The sequence below is a fragment of the Phascolarctos cinereus genome, unplaced genomic scaffold (genome assembly GCF_003287225.1).
Source record: "Phascolarctos cinereus isolate Bilbo 61053 unplaced genomic scaffold, phaCin_HiC Scaffold_2;HRSCAF=192, whole genome shotgun sequence".
Lineage (NCBI taxonomy): Eukaryota > Metazoa > Chordata > Mammalia > Diprotodontia > Phascolarctidae > Phascolarctos > Phascolarctos cinereus.
This window is the reverse complement of record NW_027555625.1, coordinates 218,637,527-218,657,231: the sequence shown is the minus strand read 5'-3', so window position 1 is coordinate 218,657,231 and position 19,705 is coordinate 218,637,527. Positions and strand designations below refer to the sequence as shown.

The 19,705-nt window shown below is 35.7% G+C and overlaps 1 protein-coding gene across 1 annotated transcript in view; it reads left to right on the top strand.

The window, feature by feature from the left end:
* Positions 1-19,705, top strand: part of PPP1CB (protein phosphatase 1 catalytic subunit beta) — a 79,698-nt gene that overhangs the window by 24,216 nt on the left and 35,777 nt on the right. The gene's annotated exons all lie outside the window — the stretch shown is intronic.

Here is a 19,705-nt window from a genome sequence, read left to right as displayed (position 1 = left end):
TTTTTCAGTCATGTGACCCCATTTGAAGTTTTACTGGCAAAGATAACAGGAGTGGTTTGCCCTTTCCTTCTCTAGCTCATTTTATAGATGAGGAATTGAGGCAAATAGGGGTAAGTGACTTGCCAGGGTCACTACAGCTAGGCCAGATTCAAACTCATGAAGAAGATGAGTCTTCTTGATTCCAAGTCCAGTGTGTGTTTACGGCTCACCTAGGTGCCCTGTGATGGGCACTTAATATTGATTGATTTATTCCAGGCCCCGGGACCCTACTGACTACATCATATTTGATTAATGTGCAAATTAAAATAGTTTCTATTTCCTAGTATAAAGAAATTCTGTTATATACAAAAATGATCTTTTTAATTGATCATAAGACAATAGATTTAGAGCTGGAAGAAATCTACCAGATCATCTAGTTTAACCCACTCATGTTACAGGTAAGAAACTGAGATCAAGTGAGTTTATGATCCCCTGACTCCAAACCTAGTCTGTAACAGTCTGCTTTCAGAGGGTGATTTCTGGAGTTGAAGGTAGGTATCAAGAGGAAGCACCGCTTTTGGTTAAAGTAAGGTTCTTAACTTTTTTGTGTGTTATGGTGTCCTTTGGCAGTCTGGTGAAGTTCATGGACCCCTTCTCAGAATAGTATTTTTATATGTATAAAACACAGGATTACCAAGGAAACTAATTTTATTGAAAAAAAAATTATCAAAAAAACCTTTTATTTTTTAAAAGCTTACTGACCCCAGGTTAAGAACCCAAAAAGGAATGAGTTATTATGAAGAGGATAATATATGTTAAGTATTTTCCAGAGTGCTATAAAAATGTCAGTTATTATGGTACCAAACAAGTGATATGACAGTCAGTGGAGTTCTACTAAAATTCCCTGCTGTTTATGCAGTATTATTTTTCAGAATTTCATGAAACAGATCTGCTCGTTTATTAGAAGTTAATAGTATTTAAAGTCCAATAGCTGCTCTTTAATTTCACTTAAAACCAATCCATTGGAGGCCACATAAAATAATTTTTAAATTGCCTGAGCGTTTTTTTTTAAGATTGAGAAATATAAAAAGTTCAGCAATAATAATTCACATTTGCACATTGCTTTATACTTTACAAAGTATTACCCTCCCAGTAACCTTGTGGGGTGATTGACACAAGTATCACCTCCATTTTATGAGGAAATGAGAGTTTAAGTGATTTCCCCCAAGGTCACATAAGTAGAAATGAGGAGTCATTTTCTTTCTACTCTGCCATATGCTGTTTTTTTTTAATAGCCTAAATTTATATAAATTTTTGTTTAATTCAGTTCAATAGATATTAGGTCCTGGGTACACAAAGGGTATATCTAACATAGCATTCAATCTAATGCAGTGTAAGAATACATACAAATACTGTGATACAAGGAAGAGGGGAAAGTGCAAAGGATAAGTCTAGGCAGTGTTAGGAGAAAGAGATAACTTTTATCTGAGTGCTGATGGGGGACCATGGAGAAAGAGGTAGGAATGGGGTTCATGGAAAAGGTGGCATCTAAATTGGCCGAGGAAGGAGAGGTGGATACCAAGTGGAGTACATTCCAGACATGAGGAGTTGTGTGAGTAAAGCTACAGAGCAAGGAGAAGACAAAATGGAAATGAGGAAGAGGGGGGAAGAAGGAGATAGAGTAGTCTGGTTTGACTAAAACAATATATGTGAAAGGGAATAAATACTATGAGAAAACCGCAAAGATATAAAGTTCCTTGGATGTCAGGATCAAGAATTTATATTTTATTTGGTAGATGATAGAGAACTACAGGAGGGTTTTCATAGAGGAAAGTAATGCTCATCTCTGTGTATTAAGATTATTTGAGGAACAATAGTAAGAAAAATAAATTGTTGAGGCAGGAAGACCAGTTAGGCTGTTATTGTAATTTAGGCAGAAGAGATGAGAGTGTAGTGGATGTTGAGGAAGGAAGCCAGATACAAGAACTTTTGGCTGAGACATATACTTCAGAATTTGGCAACTGTTAGGACAATGTTTTTAAAGTGTTTTATAAGCCTTAAAACATTATATAAATGCTAGCTTTTGTTGCTGCTGCTGCTGCTACTACTATTACTACTAATTTCAAAACATTCTAAGGAGCCCGTAGGCTTTACCAGATTGCTAAGAGGGGTCCATGACACAAAAAGTTCAGAACCTCTCCATATATATAACCTCACCTTATGTTTATCTTCAACTTTTAATTTGGTATGTTAAAATAGATTCTCTGCTTTTCATGGTTTGGCCATTTTAATTATACTTTTAAAAAATTTCCCCCAACTTCTTGTTTTTTCATCAGCAAAGGCATTTTTTAAATAGTGGATGGATTGTGTCTATGTGTAGGTTCCATCAAGTGCTTACCAAAAGGAGTGCAGAAGTAGTTTATCTTAGACGTCTTTGTAGTAATTTGTTTCTTTTTTTTTTTTTAATTAATTTTTTGCCTTTTTTTTGGTGAGGCAATAGGGGTTAAGTGACTTGCCCAGGGTCACCCAGCTAGTAAGTATTAAGTATCTGAGGCTGGATTTGAACTCGGGTCCTCCTGACTCCAAGGCCAGAGCTGTATTCACTGTGCCACCTAGCTGCCACTGTAGTAATATATTTCAATTCAATAGATAACTCTTATGCATAAGATGCATCTATTATGTTTTAGAGGCAGTTTGCTGATATAGAGATGGCCACAGAAACAGGAAGACTGGGTTCGAGATCAACGCATTGGTTGTATGACCCAGGGCAAGAAAGTCATTTATTCTTTCATTGCTCTCTATGACTCTCTAAATACGTTGCAGAGGAAGTTCTGGCCTCCCATTGGAAGAGAGAGGGAGTTTTCTAATCTGGGAATTGCCTGTGCTGATGAACTCATAGATCTAGACCCTATGCCCATCCTGTGTTCTAGGCACAAGGGATACGAAGATGTCAAGAGTCTCACAGATGAGTAGATATGTGTATGGGTTGTCATCTATATCATTAGATGAGATCACAGATCTATTTGAACACTAAATTGATGAATCAGAAGAATGCTTCAAGTCTAGTTTATGTAGATTTTATTAAAGTATTTGACAAAGTATTTCAGGCCATCTTTTTTAAAAGATGTGGCATAGACAGTAATATAATTATGTTGATTCAGAACTGGTTGTATGCTTGGCAGAAGAGTCTCCAGTGCATACTCCAAGGATTTGTGTGTAGCCCAGTAGTATTTTATCAGTGACTTGGATAAAGTCATAGATCTTTCGTTTATCAAATTTACAGATGACACAAAATTAGTAGTGTTGCCTAGCATGCTCAATAACAAGACCTACAAAGATCTTGACAAGTTTCACTAAGCAAGGCCAATCTATAAAGATGAAATTTAATAGGAATGAATGTCCCAACACTTGGTTTTTAAAAATCAAGTTCCCATTTGTGTAGCTATGTAGCAGTTTCCTTTTAAATAAATCTAGGGATTGGACTGGATTGTAAGCTTATTATGGCAGCCTGGAAAGTTAATGTATAATTAGGGTTCATTAAGAGATGTAGGGAGGGCAGCTAGGTGGCTTAGTGGATAGAGCACCAGCCCTGAAGTCAGGAGGACCTGAGTTCAAATCCGGCCTCAGACCAAACACTTGATACTTACTAGCTGTGTGACCCTGGGCAAGTCACTTAACCCCAATTGCCTAAAAGAAAAAAAAAGAGAGAGAGAGATGTAGGGATAAGGAGTTTATTCCTGCTGAATTTTACTTAGATCAGATCACAGCTGAGTGTTATGTTCAGTTCTGGGCATCTCATTTTAGGAAACATTCATACCCTTTACTCTCTTGGCCACTATATGTTAGAAAAGGCCCTTTTAACCTCCTGCAATTCTTTTAGAAAATCAACTTCTAGAATTTAAAGCCCTTCACAGTATGATTCTAGCCTATCTTTTGACACGCATTTCACGATTCCCCGTCATGAACTCTTATGTTCTATCTAGACAAATTTGCCTACTTAATTTTCATATTCATTATCCAATTCCCACTTCTGTTCATTTGTACAGGATATCTATCCCCTCTTCTTGGTGTTCTCTCCCCCCTCATCTTCACCTCTTGGAATTTCTGGATCCTTTTAAGGTTCAGCTTAGGTGCCACCTATACAAACACTTTACCGGATAATGTTAGCAGGCAGCTTAGCTAGGTGGCATAGTGAATAGAATGCTGGGCCTTGAGTCCAGAAGACTAGAGTTAAAATGTGTGGTGGGCAAGTCACTTCACACCTGTTTGTCTGTTTCCTCAACTGTAAAATGGGGATAATAATAGCACTTACCTCCCAGGGATGTTGTCAGGATCAAATGAAATATTCATAAAGTGCTTCACATAGTGCCTGGCACACAATAAGTGCTACATAAATGCTAACTATTAATTTTTATTAATATAATTATCAGTACCCACCCCAACATTACTCAGTATTTGGTTTATCTATATTTTATATTTAATTATCTTTGTATATATTGTATTCCCCAGTAGAATATAAGGCCATGAAGAAAAAAAGCTAATTTAATTTTTGTATCCCTATTTCCTAGCATATTGATTTGCACATAGTAGGCACTTAGTTAATTCACTAAGAAAACATCCAGACCAAGACAACCAGGATGGTGAAGCTTCCTGTTCATGTCATATGAAGATCTGTTGAAGAAATTGGATATTTTCCTGGGAGTTTAAACTGGGAGGGAAGCCTGACAAACAGCTGTCTTTTAATGTTTGGAAGGCTGCCACGTGGAATAGGGATTAGACTTCTTCTTGGTAGAACTAGGAGCCAATGGGAGCCAGTTGCAAAGGGGGCAAATTTAGGATTGTTTTAAGGAAGAACTTCCTAACAAAACCATCCTAAAGCCAAAAATGGGCTGCTTCAGCAGGTGATGAATTCCCTCTCTTTGGAGAAGCTTTTTAAAGGCTACATAGCCATCTTAGGTATGGCTTGAACTCATCCCTATGGAGTGAATTCCAACCGTGAAATTCTGGGAATCTTATTCTGTGAAAAACCAACCAGTTTTTTTTTGTTGTTGTTGTTAATAGATTAATTCTCCTTATGGTTATGGCATAACAATAATTTACCTTTTTCCCCTCAAGAAAATATGAAGGAATTTGTAGGATTTTTAATCTTTACTGATAGCCTAAGAATTTTTTAAGTATTGTTTTTGATGTTTCTATGAATCACTTTCTCCCAAATTCAGAATAATTTTTTGTATCCTTATTCTAATATTGATTTAGGAAAAAATGGAAGGGTTGGCTTCCATCAATGTTGTTTTTAAATAAGCCTTTTTATGGAGATTACAGACTTGAAATTATTTTAGTTAAATCCATCACAGATGTGGTTATTTAAAAAGAATCAGATGGCAGCACAGTTAAGTACTGTATGTTCTAATTTAGTACACTATATTTGGCTATTATTTAGAGAGGTTGAAGTTCTTATTGAAACAACAGCATAGAAAAGTGTCAGAGCCAACTGAATAGTAATCAGCCTCAAACTAAAGAAAAGCATCCACCTCAGCACAATGGGGAGACTGGTTCATAGACTATTAGAACTGGAACGAACTTTAGAGATTATTTACTCTTAACTCTCTGTTTTTACAGATGAGGAAAATGAGCCTCTTAAAAGACTGTGCCCAATGACTGACCCAAACACACAATAATGACAGACCTAGGAGTAGAATTTGTGCCTACTAACTCCAAGTCCAGTGTTCATAATTACTGTTTTAATATGTAAACATTTAATGCAATGCATGTGTTTTCTAAAAACAAAAATTTTTTTTTGTTATGCTTATGTTAGGTTTGGAAATGGTATTTTTTAAAAAAGTGTTTATAGATAAATGGATTTCTAAAGACTAGATAGATAACTGTTATCAGAATGCTTCATGCTATCAGTGGTTTAGTTTTCTTGAAGTATATTACAACTCTACTAATAGTGGCCTGTTTAAGGAAAGCCTTTTTTTTTCCCTCCCTATAAGCAAACTCATTTATTTCACCCTTACAGATGATAGTAAAGGTGAAAGCACTTTTAAGGAAACATTTCTATGGAGAAAATCAAGTTGAGACTTGATGCCTTTATTTGTTTCTTGATAGTTTGCTCTATAGTATTTGGAATTAAGGGACCATCGGCTTATTTCTGATTGTGTGGGCCTCTTGATTGCTTGTGTATATTCTTAAGGGATATGTCCAAAATTTCTTTTGTTTTAAAAGATAAATGATTTGTAAAATATTGTTCCATCTTCCTGACAAGGAACTGTAAAAGTGTGAAAATGAACACAATGGATTAAGCAAAGTTAAATTTTCTCTGTTCTGAAAAATCATTCTAGTAAAAATACCATGTGCACAGTATGTACTTATTTGTTTTTAATGAAATTATTTCAAAGAAAAAATTAATATTTATTATGCTTGTTTCAGGCTGAGCAAAACTTTGGGATTTAAATGTGCTTCTACTGTGATGTATCTTTGGTCCTTAAAGAGCACTAGATTAGGAGTCAAGCCATCTGAGTTCATCTTGACTTTGCCACTATGTGATTTAGTATGAGTCATGTAACCTTTCTGGTTTACCCTTAATTTTCTCATCTGTAAAAAATGAGGAGGTTAGACTAGTTGTTCCTCTTTCAGCTCCATCATTTAATAATCCTATCATTATAAGCACAAGTACACACACACACACACACACACACACACACACACACACAACACACACACACACACACACACACACACATATAATGCTGTATAGTATGCTAGGACCAAATTAGAATTCTGCATATTCTGAGACTACACAGAATAAAAGTAGTGTCTCCGGCTTAGTGTTCTTGTTAGGCATGGCACACTGGGCAGAAACATTTTATTTTTCATGCTTTTTTTTTTGTCAATTTCTAATGTTCTTTCCATTGATTACTGCTTTTCTTTAAATCTTTGATTTTCTCACATTCAGTGCTTCACTGTTTTAGAAAATGTTTAATGCTTCATTAGTATAGTAAAATCAAGAGCTTGTTAAATTCCTAATTTTTCCAGATACTTTTAAGTAATTTTCTTTGAAGTTTTCTTGTTTTAGTCAAACCAAATCATCATATGATGCTTTGTGACTTAAGTTAGCAAAAGTGTTTGCTAATGTTGAATATTGTTTCTTCTGTCCTTATTTCTCTATTACCATTGAATATATCTTTTTTTTATACTTTGGTTGATAGCTTTTATTTTTATATCACCTGCATTTTCTAATATAGTCTTTCATCTCCTCCTAGAGATCCATCCTTGTACTTAGAAGCAAAGAATAAAAAAGCAAGGGGGGAAAACTGACCCAGCACATTGTCCCAACCCCGTTGTTCATTGCAAAGAAGCGTCTGAGGGACCTTCTTGTTTCTCTTTGTGGCCAGTTTGATCATAATTTCACATCATTCATACTGAATTGCTTTGTTCATTTTCCATTTACATTATTGTACATTGTTTTCATGATTCTACTTCCATTACTTTGCTTAAGTCTTCCCTTGTTTTTTTTTTGTGTTTATCATCGTTGTTTCTTTCACACAATGTTTGATAAACCTCAAAACATAAATTACTTGGGGAGGACAAGTTGTGTGCTAGAGCCAACTCCTACTGGCTGACTAAACACTACAAATCAAGAATTGAAGTATTGTTTTGGTTATTGTCTAGTCTTAAGAAAGGGATGAAGAAAAGGCTAATAATACAGATCAAACTTTAAACAGTGTTACATGACTCAAAATGAAAGGGTATGTCATAAGAAAAATAAATCAGGGATCGTTCACAGCTATAGCCGGGGATGGGGAGGGAGACTTGAGTGCTAAAAGATAAAAGCTTTTGTACAAACAAAATTAACAGAATTAAGGTAAAAAAGGAAGAAGTTTATTGAGAAAGTATTGTACCAAACATGTCTGCTAAGAATCTGATATCCAAGATATATAGGCAACTAAAAAAAATTGGAGGTATTAGAGGAGCAGTACAAAGGTACGAAGATAGGAGGTACTGAGTGCCATGTGAAAGGAAGAGTAACCCAGTTTGACTAGACCATAGGGGAAAAGAAGTAATATATGATGATGAAAAGATAAATTGGAGCCTATTGTGGAAGAGCTTTAAAAAGTAAGTGAGAGTTTATGTTTTATCCTAGAAGCAATAGGGATCCATTGCAGTTTAAGTAGGGGGTTGTCAATTGTGCACTTAAGAGGAATCACTTTGGAATATATATTAGAGTGAGGAGAGATTGAAGCAATAAGAATTTATTGCTAATAAGGTAAATAGAAAACAAAACAACTATGAGATTTCTGTGAAATTTCCAAAGATGGAAAAAGATAAGAATTGTCTGCCTGTGGATCTGTGAATTGGTCTAGCCATCCTGGAAACAATGTGCAATTATGCTAAGAAACTAAAATGTCCATATATCCTTTGATCCAAAGATCTCACTGCTAGGCATATACCCCTAAAATATCTTTAAGGATCCCTTATTCTTTTGTGGCTGCTTCTTCTCCAACACAGATTGCAATCCAGCTACGATGTTTTGTTGGTGGTATTGAGAACTTGCTATGGTAAAAAAAATTCATTGCCTTGCCACCAACCAAAAGTTTGCCACCAGAGTTTGGAAGCTCTCCAAACTTTGATTTATACAGAGGTTCACAAAATTCTCTTGCTTTTACATATTTTAGCACAGGATCTGTGCACAATGTCTTTTGCATTACTCTTATTCATAGTTTAGTACATTTTCTCTGCTGGTATCAGAGTGTGATATAGTTACTCTATTTAGCATGATGTATCTCTTGGTTCTAGATCTGCCATCAACTTAGCTCAGTGCTTAATAGTGAGTCACTGTATATTTACTAATGGAAAAAAGAACCAATACTATAATTTTCTTTTACTGTTATTTGTTCTAGATTTGACAGGGGGGAAGAGGGTGGTTGGTTCTAGATGACCTTTAAAGTTCTTCCCAGTTATAGAAAAGAGCACCACAATGGGGATTAGAAGACATGAGTTCTAGTTCCACCTTTGTTATAACTAATAAGTTATTTTACTTTGTACATGTCCCGTTAGCCTTTTGGGGCCTCAATTTCCTCATGAAAAATGAAGAACGCAGTAAGTTAATTGAGATGACGAACTGTCCCAGTGCACAGTGAAAGTTTTAAATTCTTTTGTTTGCCTCTGAAGAGAACCTGTAAGCTGTCTTTTCATTAAACTGTAATTTCTTGTCTTCTGGTTCCAGTTACAATGAGAATGTTATTATTGACATGATTTGTTTTCTCTAGTAGAGTATTAACTACTTATTAGCAAAGATGTCTCACTTAGAATACCAAGTTAAATTAATATTTTTTAATGCTCTAAATGTACTGATTCTTAAAGGTACTTACCTGTTCCTTTTTTTTTCTGTCATTCTGCCCCCTTACTGTGGAGGCTGCACAAAACTGAAAGCTATTTTGTAATTTTTTATCTGCTTCATTGGAACGCTAACCAGATAATTCATCACTTAATGGTTATCATGCTGGTGGTGAGCCTTTCCAAATGTAACTAAGCCCAGTTTTTAGATCACAGAGTCTGTGGTAAGGATGACACTTTTACAGCTTGTGGTGGTGTTGTCATCATCATCAAAATGACTTTTTGATGTGTCATGATTCTTTCTGTTTATTGTAGTTACGTATATTGTTTTCTCAGCTCTGCTCACTTCACCCTGCATCAATTCATGTAAATCTTTCCATGCTTCTCTGCATTCATCACACATAATTTTTTATTTTATTCATTTTGATTTATCAATAATCACTTCCATATGCTTTTGAGTTTAAAATTTTTCTCTCCCCCCCTCCACCTTCCCCAAGACAGCGCACAATCTGATATAGGCTATACGTTTACATTCCTATTAAACATATTTTCACATTAGTGATGTTGTAAGTAAAAATTAAAACCAATAGGAGGAACCATCAGAAAGAGGAAACAAAACTCAACAGAAGAGAAAAAAATAGCAGTTCAACTTCCATAGTTCTTTCTTTGGATGTGGATAGCATTTTCCATCATGAGGCCTCTGGAGATGTCTTAGATCCTTGTATAGCTGGGAACGATTAAGTTTATCAATATTAGTCATTGCACAGCGTGGCTGTTATTGTGTACAGCATTCTCTTGGTTCTGCTTACTTCACGGAGCATCAGACCATACAAGCCTTTCCAGGTTTTTCTGAAGTCAGCCTGTTCATCATTTCTTACAGCACAATAGTATTCCATTACATTCATATACCACAGCTTGCTCAGCCATTCCCCAATTGATGTGCATCCTCTCAATTTCCAATTCTTTGCCACCACAAAAAGAGCTGCTATGAAGATTTTTGTGCATGTGGGTCCTTTTCCCATTTGTATGATCTCTTTGGGATATAGCTCTAGAAAGTGGTATTGCTGGGTCAAAGGGTATGCACATTTTTATAGCTCTTTGGGCACAGTTCCAAAATGTTCTCCAAAATGGTCGAATCATTTCACAACTCCACCAACAATGCGTTAATGTTACAATTTTCCCACATCTTCTCCCAACATTTATCATTTTCCTGTTTTGTCATGTTGGCCAATCTGATAGGTGCATCACACAATTTTTTTTTTTTTTTGGCAATTGGGGTTAAGTGACTTGCCCAGGTAGCAAGTGTCAAGTGTTTGGTCTGAGGCCGACCTGAACTCAGGTCCTCCTGATCTCAGGGCCAGTGCTCCATCCACTGCGCCACCCAGCTGCCCCCATCACATGTAATTTTTTAAAAATATATTTTATTTCATTAAATAATTCCCAATTACATATAAAGAAATTTTAATATATTTTTTTAAATTTTGAGTTCCAAATTAACTCCCCTCTCACCCCTCCCTCATACCCTGAGAAAGGCAAACAATATGACATCAGTTATACAACAGACATCATTTCTTACATCACAGTAATATTCTATTACATTCATGTTACCACAATTTGTTTAGCCATTCCCCAATTGATGGACATCCATTTTGTTTCTAATTCTTAGCTATTACAAAAAAAAATGCTGTTATATTTTGAGCTGTATGGTGACTTTTTAAATATCGATAGCTTTCTTGTGGTGTAAGCCCAGTAATGGAGTCTGATTAAAAGGGTATGGCCATTTTAGCCACTTAATTTGCATGATTTCAAATAACTTACCTAAATAGTTGTACCATTTTACAGCTCCAATAGCCAATAACGTGTTAGTGTAACTATTTGCAACCCCTCCATCATAGATCTTTGCCATTTTAGAAGATCATTTTTGCCATTTTGCAGAGTGTGAGATGAAATCTCAGTTTTATTTCTTTTACTTGTGATTTGGAGCAGTTTTTTCAGTGTGGTTGTGAATAACCAGCTTTTAGTTTTATTTATCTTTGACTTTTCCTTCTTATCCTAGATGCATTAATGTGGTTTCTGCGGAAGCCTTTCAGTTTTGAGTAATCAAAGTTGTATATTTTATTTTTTGTAACTGCCTCTATCTCATGTTTGGTTAAGAATACATCTGTTCATAGCTCTGAGAGGTGTATGATTTGTTTCTCTTCTAATTTTTTAATAGTTTGATCTTTAACATTAAGATCATGTATCCATTTGGAATGTATTGGGAGTGTGGTGTAAGATGTTAGTCTACTTCTTCCAAACTGCTTCTCCGTTTTCCCAGTAGTTTTATCAAATAGAGAGTTTTTCCCTAGATAATTATATTTTATACTTTATCAAACACTGGGTTATTGAGTTTTACTGTTTCTGAATCTCCCTTGTCTAGTCTCTTCCATTGTTTTATTTCTTTATTTTTTAACCAACATACCAGATGGTTTTGATGACTGCTGCTTTGTAATATACTCTGAAGTCTAGAATAGCACTTCCCTCTTCATACTTACTTTTCATCATTTCCCTTGATATTCTTGATATTCTTTAATCTTTTGTTTTCCTAAATTTTGTCATTTTATCAAGTCCTGTAAAATATTCCCTTCATAATTTGGTTGATACAACATTATAAGTGTAGATTAATTTTGGTATTGTCATTTTTATTATATTGGAATGGCCTAGCCATGAACACTTGAATATTCCTCCAGCTATTTATTTTTATTTCTTTAAGAAGGGCTTTGTAATTGAATCTATACAACTCATTTTTATGTTTGGGAGGTTAATCCCCAGATATTTTATATATTTTGTAGTTATTTGGGTTTTTTGTTTGTTTGTTTGTTTTGGCAGTTGGGGTTAAGTGACTTGCCCAGAGTCACACAGCTAGTGTCAAGTGTTTGATCTGAGGCTGGATTTGAACCAGGTCCTCCTGACATCAGGGCTGGTGCTTTATCCACTGTGACACCTAGCTGCTCCCCTGTTTTGTAGTTATTTGGAATGGGATTTCCCTTTGTGTTGTTGCTTCTTGTGTTTTGTTTGTTATGTAGAAATGCTGTTGATTTTTGAGTATTTATTTTATAGCCTACAACTTTCTTGAAGCTATTTGTCTCAGTATCTTTGCTGATTCCTGGGGGTTTATCATATAAGCAAATAGATAATTTTATCTCCTCTACCTATCTTTTTTCCTTTAATTCCTTTCTTGTTTTATTGCTATTGTCTATATTTAATTCCTTTTTCTTGTCTGCTATTGCTAGCCTTTCCAGAACAATATCAAATAATAGTGGAGAGACGGGCATACTTGATTCACTCCTATTTATTGGAAAAGGTTATAGTGTATCCCCATTGCATATGATGCTTGTTTTTCATTTTAAATAGATGCTTTTAATAATACTTTAAAAGGTTTCTCTATGCCCGTACTTCATAAGGTTTTTTAGCATAAAAACCTGGGCCTTGTACTTTGTCAAAGTACTTTTTCTGCATAAGTTGAGATGATCATGTGGTTTTGAATGTTTTAGTTTTTAATATGATTAATTTTGTGGATTGTTTTCCTAATGTTGAACCATCCTTACATCTCTGCTATAAATCCCACTTAATTATAATGACTGATTTCTTGGAAAAATTGCTGTGGTCTGTTTGGATTTTGTTTAAAATTTTTTAGTCAATCTTTATTAATGATATTGACCTATGATTTTCTTTCTGTGTTTTCTATTTCCATATTTTAGGTATCAGAATAATATTTGTTTCATAAAAGGATTCTAGTATGGTTCTTCCCAGTTTTTGAGAATAATTTGTGAAGTATGGGTATTAACTTTCTTCAAAAGTTAATATCAAAGATGGATAGCTTAGCAAGGAGGGAGGGGAGAGGAGAGAGGGGTGGAGTTCAGAACTCAAAACTTGTATTTAAAAAAGTTTAAAAATTGTTTTATCAAGTAATTGGGGGAAAATAAAATATTATTTTTTAAAAGTTTGATAGAATTCTCCAGTGAATACATAGGGACCAGGAATTTTTTTCTTTGGTAGTTCTTTTACAGCTAGATCTATTTCCTTTTCTGAGATCAAGTTTTTTACTGTCTGCTCTTCTGATAGTAGGATATTTTACATTTTTGAAGGCATTTCTCTGTTTCTTTTCTGTTCTCAGTTTTATTAGCATATAACTATGCATAATATGTTCTGATTTTTAAAAATTCTGATTTTGCGGTGATTTCACCTTTGTTGTCCAGTCGTTTTTTAAGTTTTGCCTGACTCAGTATGACCCCATTTTGGATTTTCTTGGCAAAGATACTGGAGTCGTTTGCCATTTCTTGAGGAAACCGAGGCAGACAGGGTTAAGTGATTTGCCCGTGGTCACCTAGCCAGTAAGTGTGTGAGGGTGGATTTGAACTCAGGAAGTCTTTCTGAATTTAGGACCTGCATTCACGTATTTGGTCTTTGATTGATTTTCTGCTCTCTTCTTTTTAATTGGATTAGCTAAGGGTTGATTAGTTTTATTAGTCTTTTCAGAGAAACAGCTTTTTAGTCTTTTAATTATCATTTGTAAGAGTTTTCCCCCTCCAATTATCTATTTCCTCTCTAATTTTTAATATCTCCTCTGTTGTGCTTATTTTGTATTTATTTGTTGATTCTTTACTTTTTAAATTGCATATTCAGTTCATTATTCTTCTCTTTATTTGTTAATGTATGTGATTGTAAAGGTATGATTTTTCCCTCTGAGGGCTGCTTTAGGTACATCCCAGAAATTATAGCCTATTGTTTCATGATTATCACTTTCTTTTACATAATTATTGTTTCTATAATTTTTTTTGACCCACTCGTTATTTAAGGTTTCATTGTTAAGTGTCCTTTGGGTCTGTATTTTTTATGATCTCTGAACCAATTTCTCTTTATTGCATTATGGTCTGTAATGGATGTAGTAACTACTTCTATATTTTTACAATTGTTTGCAATATCTGTGTTTAGCACATGGTGAGTTTTTGTAATATTGTAAAGTTTTGAAAAAGTTTGGGGTTTTTTGCAAAGCAATAAGCATATTTTGCTTTTTCATTCTAGTTTTTCTAGAAATTAGCTCAGTTCTATATTTTCTCTTTTGTTTATCATTCTGTTAGATTTATCCAAAACTGATTGAGGGATATTTACATTTCTTGTTACTATTGTGTTCCTTTGAAGCTCAGATAATGTTTTCTTTTCTGAATTTGGCTGCTAAGGCATCTGGAGGGCATGTGTGTGTTACTGATATTGGTTTGTTTTCTATGGTTCCTTTTAACATAATATAGTTTCCTTGTTTATCCCTTTTTAATTTACAAATGTTTTTGCTTAGTCTGATAGCTTAATGGCAACTCCTGTTTTGGATTTTTGGATTCACTTGATGCAGAGTAAATTTTTATCCCCATCCTGTTATTTTCTGTGTGCCTTTGTTTTTTATATATGTTTCTTGTAAGCAGATTTTAGGGTTTTGTTTTCTTATCCATTGTGTCATTCTTTTTGCATTTTATTGGATTGCTTTAATCGATTCACATTAAAGTTATGGGTTAGGTTTGCATTTTCTTCCATCTGCCTCTAAAATATTTTAAAGATTTTTTTCTCATCTTCTACTGTAAAAACAGTATTATGTCTATTTACTTTATTCTTTTTTTTTTAAGGTGGTTCTGTTCCCACTGGTTCTCTTTCCCCCCACCTCATATGTTACCTTTTTATCTTTGGGATTTTATTACCTCTTCTCTCCTGTTTTTTATCTGGTTATATATTCTTCCCCCTCTTTTTTTCCTCTTAGTCAAGTAGATTTTCCCCTTCCTTTCTTCCTTTTCATGTAGTCATTAATTTTTTAAATTACATTTGTTACACCTCTCACTCTTATTATCTATCTTGTTTCTGTTTAAACCCTGCTTGTACACTGTTTATACCCTCATTCTCTGATTCATGACCTCTGTAATCATCTGATCTCTCTTTTTTTCCTATATTCTTCATATGATCAAAGCTTCCAAAGTATCCATTCTAGGCTTTTTCCTCTTGGTGCTTTCTGCCACTTTCATGTAGGGTTTACCTCATGGATTCCCCTTTTCCGTGTTGTCTCGTTCTCAGAATAATGCTAATTTAATTATTGCAGGTATCAAAGAGGACATTGCTTTGTGATAGGATCCCTCCTGTAACACTGATTTAAACCCTCTTTTTTTTCCCTCTACATTTGCCTGGAGATCTCCTGGAGTCCATATTCTCCTCTTCCTCCAAGTGCTAGTTGTTCCCAGAAGTTCCAGCCCTCCTACCCCCCAAGTAGATTTTTCAAGCATCATATCCCTAGGTCTTACCAGTGTATGGTCCTCGTCTCCCTTCATTCATAGGAGTAGTAATCAGTGAAACCCCATCCCACATCCGAGGTGAGTCTTCCTTCTCCCCTTCCTCCTCACCCATTTTCCTTTAGGCTTTTCTCTTTCTGAGATTATAGAGGTCACTTTCCCCTCATTGCTAGCCCATATCACACTGTTACTGTCCTCCTCCTATTCTCCCCCTTTCATGTATCCTCCCTTGTTATAATGTAGTCCCATTAAAGAAGTATTGTAGATGGGGTATAGTAAAGTTTTGTCCATAATGCCGCCATAATGGTCCACCTCTTCACTTAGCCCTACCAGATTTCCACCTTCACTTCTGTCTCCTTGTATGTTCATTAAGAAAGAAGTCTCCTACTGGTTTTTATGTTGTCGCTCTGTTGCTGACCTTGCCTGCTGTATTTATTCACTCATCTTGCATTTCTGTTGTGTGAAGTGTTCAAAAAGCACATAAGCTCTTCATTTCTGGTTTTCTTTCTAAAAATGTTTCAAACTCTATTATTGAACATCCATCTTTTGTCCTGTATGGTTAAGATCACATTTGCAGGATAGGTCACCCTGCGCTGCATCCTTAGCTCCAATAGTTTTTGGAACACATTGTTCCATTCCCTCTTCCTTTTTCCAGTGTGTGTGTGGGCATAGTCTTATTTTACTGGAATGTGCTTTCCTTTATATTTGAAAGTCTTCTGCTGACTTGGAGAACTTGCTGTTTCTGAATTGAATTGTTAAATTTAACCACTATGTGTCTTGAGTTTGTAACCTTGGGTTTTTTCCTGGAGGCTTTCTGTAAATTCTCTAAATTGGAATTTCATTTTCATGTTTAAAAATTCTGGGCAGTTCTCTTTTACTATTTCCATCATCATGGTATAAGAGTTTTTTGTCCTGTAATGTTATTCTGGGAGATCTATGATCATTAGGTTGTCTCTACAGTTCTGGTTTGTGAGATCCATGTGTTTTACTTACAGTAAGCTTATTTTCTTTTAATGCTGTTGTTGGGTTTTTTGTTTGTTTTTGTTTTTTTGGGTTTTTTTTCTTCTAGGTTGTCCTTCACTTCTCCTCATTTTTTATATTTCTAATATATTCTTTCTTTTGTTTTTTGGTAAGTCTGACAATTTCAGATTCAAAGGTTTTCATTCTGCTTATTTTTGCTATGGAGAACATCACTAATGTTCTCATAATTCTCATTTCTTCTAAACCACTCAGAAACAGTGTTGTGATTACATGTTCTCCTCAAATTCCACAGGGTCCTGTGTTTCATCAGGTATTGGATCATTTTCCTTTGTTTTGCGGTATTTATTCATAGATGCCTGAACTCATTTACCAGATCTGTAAGCCATATTTCCTTTTCTGTTGATTTATCTGTTCAAGGTCTATGAAATTACTTCTTCCTGAAATCTTTGGTACTTTCAGGTTACCCCCCCCCCCTCTCTCTCTCTCTCTCTCTCTCTCTCTCTCTCTCTCTCTCTCTCTCTCTCTCTCTCTCTCTCTCTCTCATCACTTACTTCCTGACTCCCTTCCCCCACTTGTGGTTTCCTTGAGGGCTTGATCTCAGAGTCAGCCTCCTTCCACGTTGGTAATTCATGGTTCACCAGCCTAGGTTCCTGCCCCACCTGATAATTGGTTGATCAGAATTGGCCCCAGCTGGATGCTGTGCCCTTTCCCTCAGAAACATCACAGAGAGGGTATATTGAGAAAATGTTGCAAAACCCCCAACATTCACAGTGTCTGTCCTGGTGACTTAACCCTTTCCCTTTGTTCCTCAGTTCTCTGGACCAGCACTAGCAGTTCAGAGACGTTTTCTCATCACAGCTAGTCCAGCTCTTTGTAGTGCTAATGCTTCCGGGTTGCAATTCTAGGCAGGCTTTAGACATGAGACATGAGACACAGGTTGTGTCCTTCAGTCAGGTAGTGTGGGAGGTGGGGAAGGGATGCTGGGTAAGCTCAGGGTCAGTGAACATCAATTCCTGGGTTTATGGTTAACCTTATTTTGGATTCTAGGTAGTCTAGACCATGGTGACAGCTGAAGTTGCTTTATCTTTGGTACACCATTTCTGTTTTGGATAGGTTTAAGCAGTTGTGTGAATTGGAGGTGTGTAGTGTAGTCTTGGGTGACGTTTATCACTCTTGGCTCTCCTCCTGCCTGTTCAGCCATTCCTTCATTTTCTTTGCTGCCTTGTCTATCTCCTGTCCCCAATTGTGTGTATCCCCCAGTGCTCTATTATAGGCTCTATTTTCTCAGTATACCCTCTCTGTGATGTTATCAGTTCCTTTGGGTTCAATTATCTCCATAAAGATTACTCTCAAATCTCTGTTTTCAGTCCTAATCTCTCTCCTGAGCTACATTCCCAAATTATACATTTGAGTTTTCCATTAATTCTAGCAGCTTTTTGGCTTGTCCTTCACAATGTGCCTTGACAATAGTCAAATCTATGCCAGATAAGTGTATTATTTTCAAAAAGATTTATGACTTTTCCTTCTAAGCTGCAGGGATGAAAAAGATAGTTCTCTTCTTCACTTGTGCGTTGTAAGGAATGATTTGGCTTCTTGACAGGTTGTTCTCATTAGTAGGTAGGTTATCACAGTTTCCAACCAGATGTCACATAGGCATTTCAGACTCACATGTCCAAAATGTAATTCACTGTCTCTCCCTTCCCACCTCCCTATTCTCCAGTCTTCCTTTTTTCTATTAAGGGTACCACCATATTTCTCAGTTTTACACTCTTGGAATTGTAACTTCACTTTCCCTCTACATATCTAACCATACTCAGGGTTTAGCAAGTCTTCCCACATCATCTCATCCCACTTTATCTCACAGAGTCACCACATTAGGTTCTGTTTCTTATCATCTCTTACTTGCTTATTGTAGCTCCCTCCTAGTCTCCCTGCTTTCAGTTTTTCCCTTCTCTAATCTGTTCTCAGTTCAAGTAATTATTAATTATTCAGTCAGCTTTTTTTATTAAGTAGGTATTGTGCATGCAGATGAGATGGGTAGAGCACTTTGTAAACTTCAAAGTACTATATAAATGCTAACCATTATTATTGTGGCAGCTAGGTGGCACTATTGGATGGGGCCCTTCGACCCAGAGTCAGGACAACCTGAGTTCCAGTGCAACCTCAGACATTTACTAGCTGTCTGACCCTGGGCAAGTCATTTACCCTCTTGCCCCATTTTCCTCAGCTGTAAAATGGGAATAATAATAGTACCTACCTGCTACAGTGGTTGTGGGGATAAACTGAGATAATATTTTAAAGAGTGCCTGGCACATAGGTACTTAATAAATGCTTGTCCTTTCCTTTCCTGCCTTAATAATTTTCTAGATACAGCTAATAGTTTCCATTACTTACAAACTATGCTCTTTCATATTTTCAGTACTTCTTTGATCGTGATTGAATGGGAAAATTAAGTTCAGTTCTTAAGTAAAATTGTATATATAATAGTACTGAAGTTTGTGTTCCATTTGAAAACTAGGTAAAAATCTTATGTACATACATTTTCTTTTAAGCCTCTACTAAGTCTTCTAATTTGTGTATTTGTAAATCTTTTGATTTATATATGGACTATTTTACTGTGACCTTGAATACTAATACTAAGATGTAGTAAACTACATGTTTAATGATTGACACTTTTTTGCATGTTTTGGTCCCCACAATTCATGTGAGCTTTTAGGATGCTCATTTAAGCAATAATTTTACTATTCTAAAACTGATGACAGATATATTAAGACTTCTGGTAGTGTGACAAAGCTGTATGACCTCCTGGCAGATGGGTACAAATCCTTTCTCTTCTTAACCACTGCTTCCTGCTCATGCTATTCTGGCTTCTTCCTACTACTCATCTAGATTCCAGGCTTGTTTCTGGGGAAAATTGAGTATACCTTCACTATCTTGTCCCTGCTGTCTTTCTGATTCTGAGAGTCTGCCGCTCTCACCTGAATGCCTGAGAATAAGTAAAAATAGAGACTGGAGAAAATATATCAGGAAGCAGGGAAAGTCGTTGGTCACAGCTCTACACACAGCTTTCAAGTGCCACATCAGCAGGCAGCAGACCAAACAAA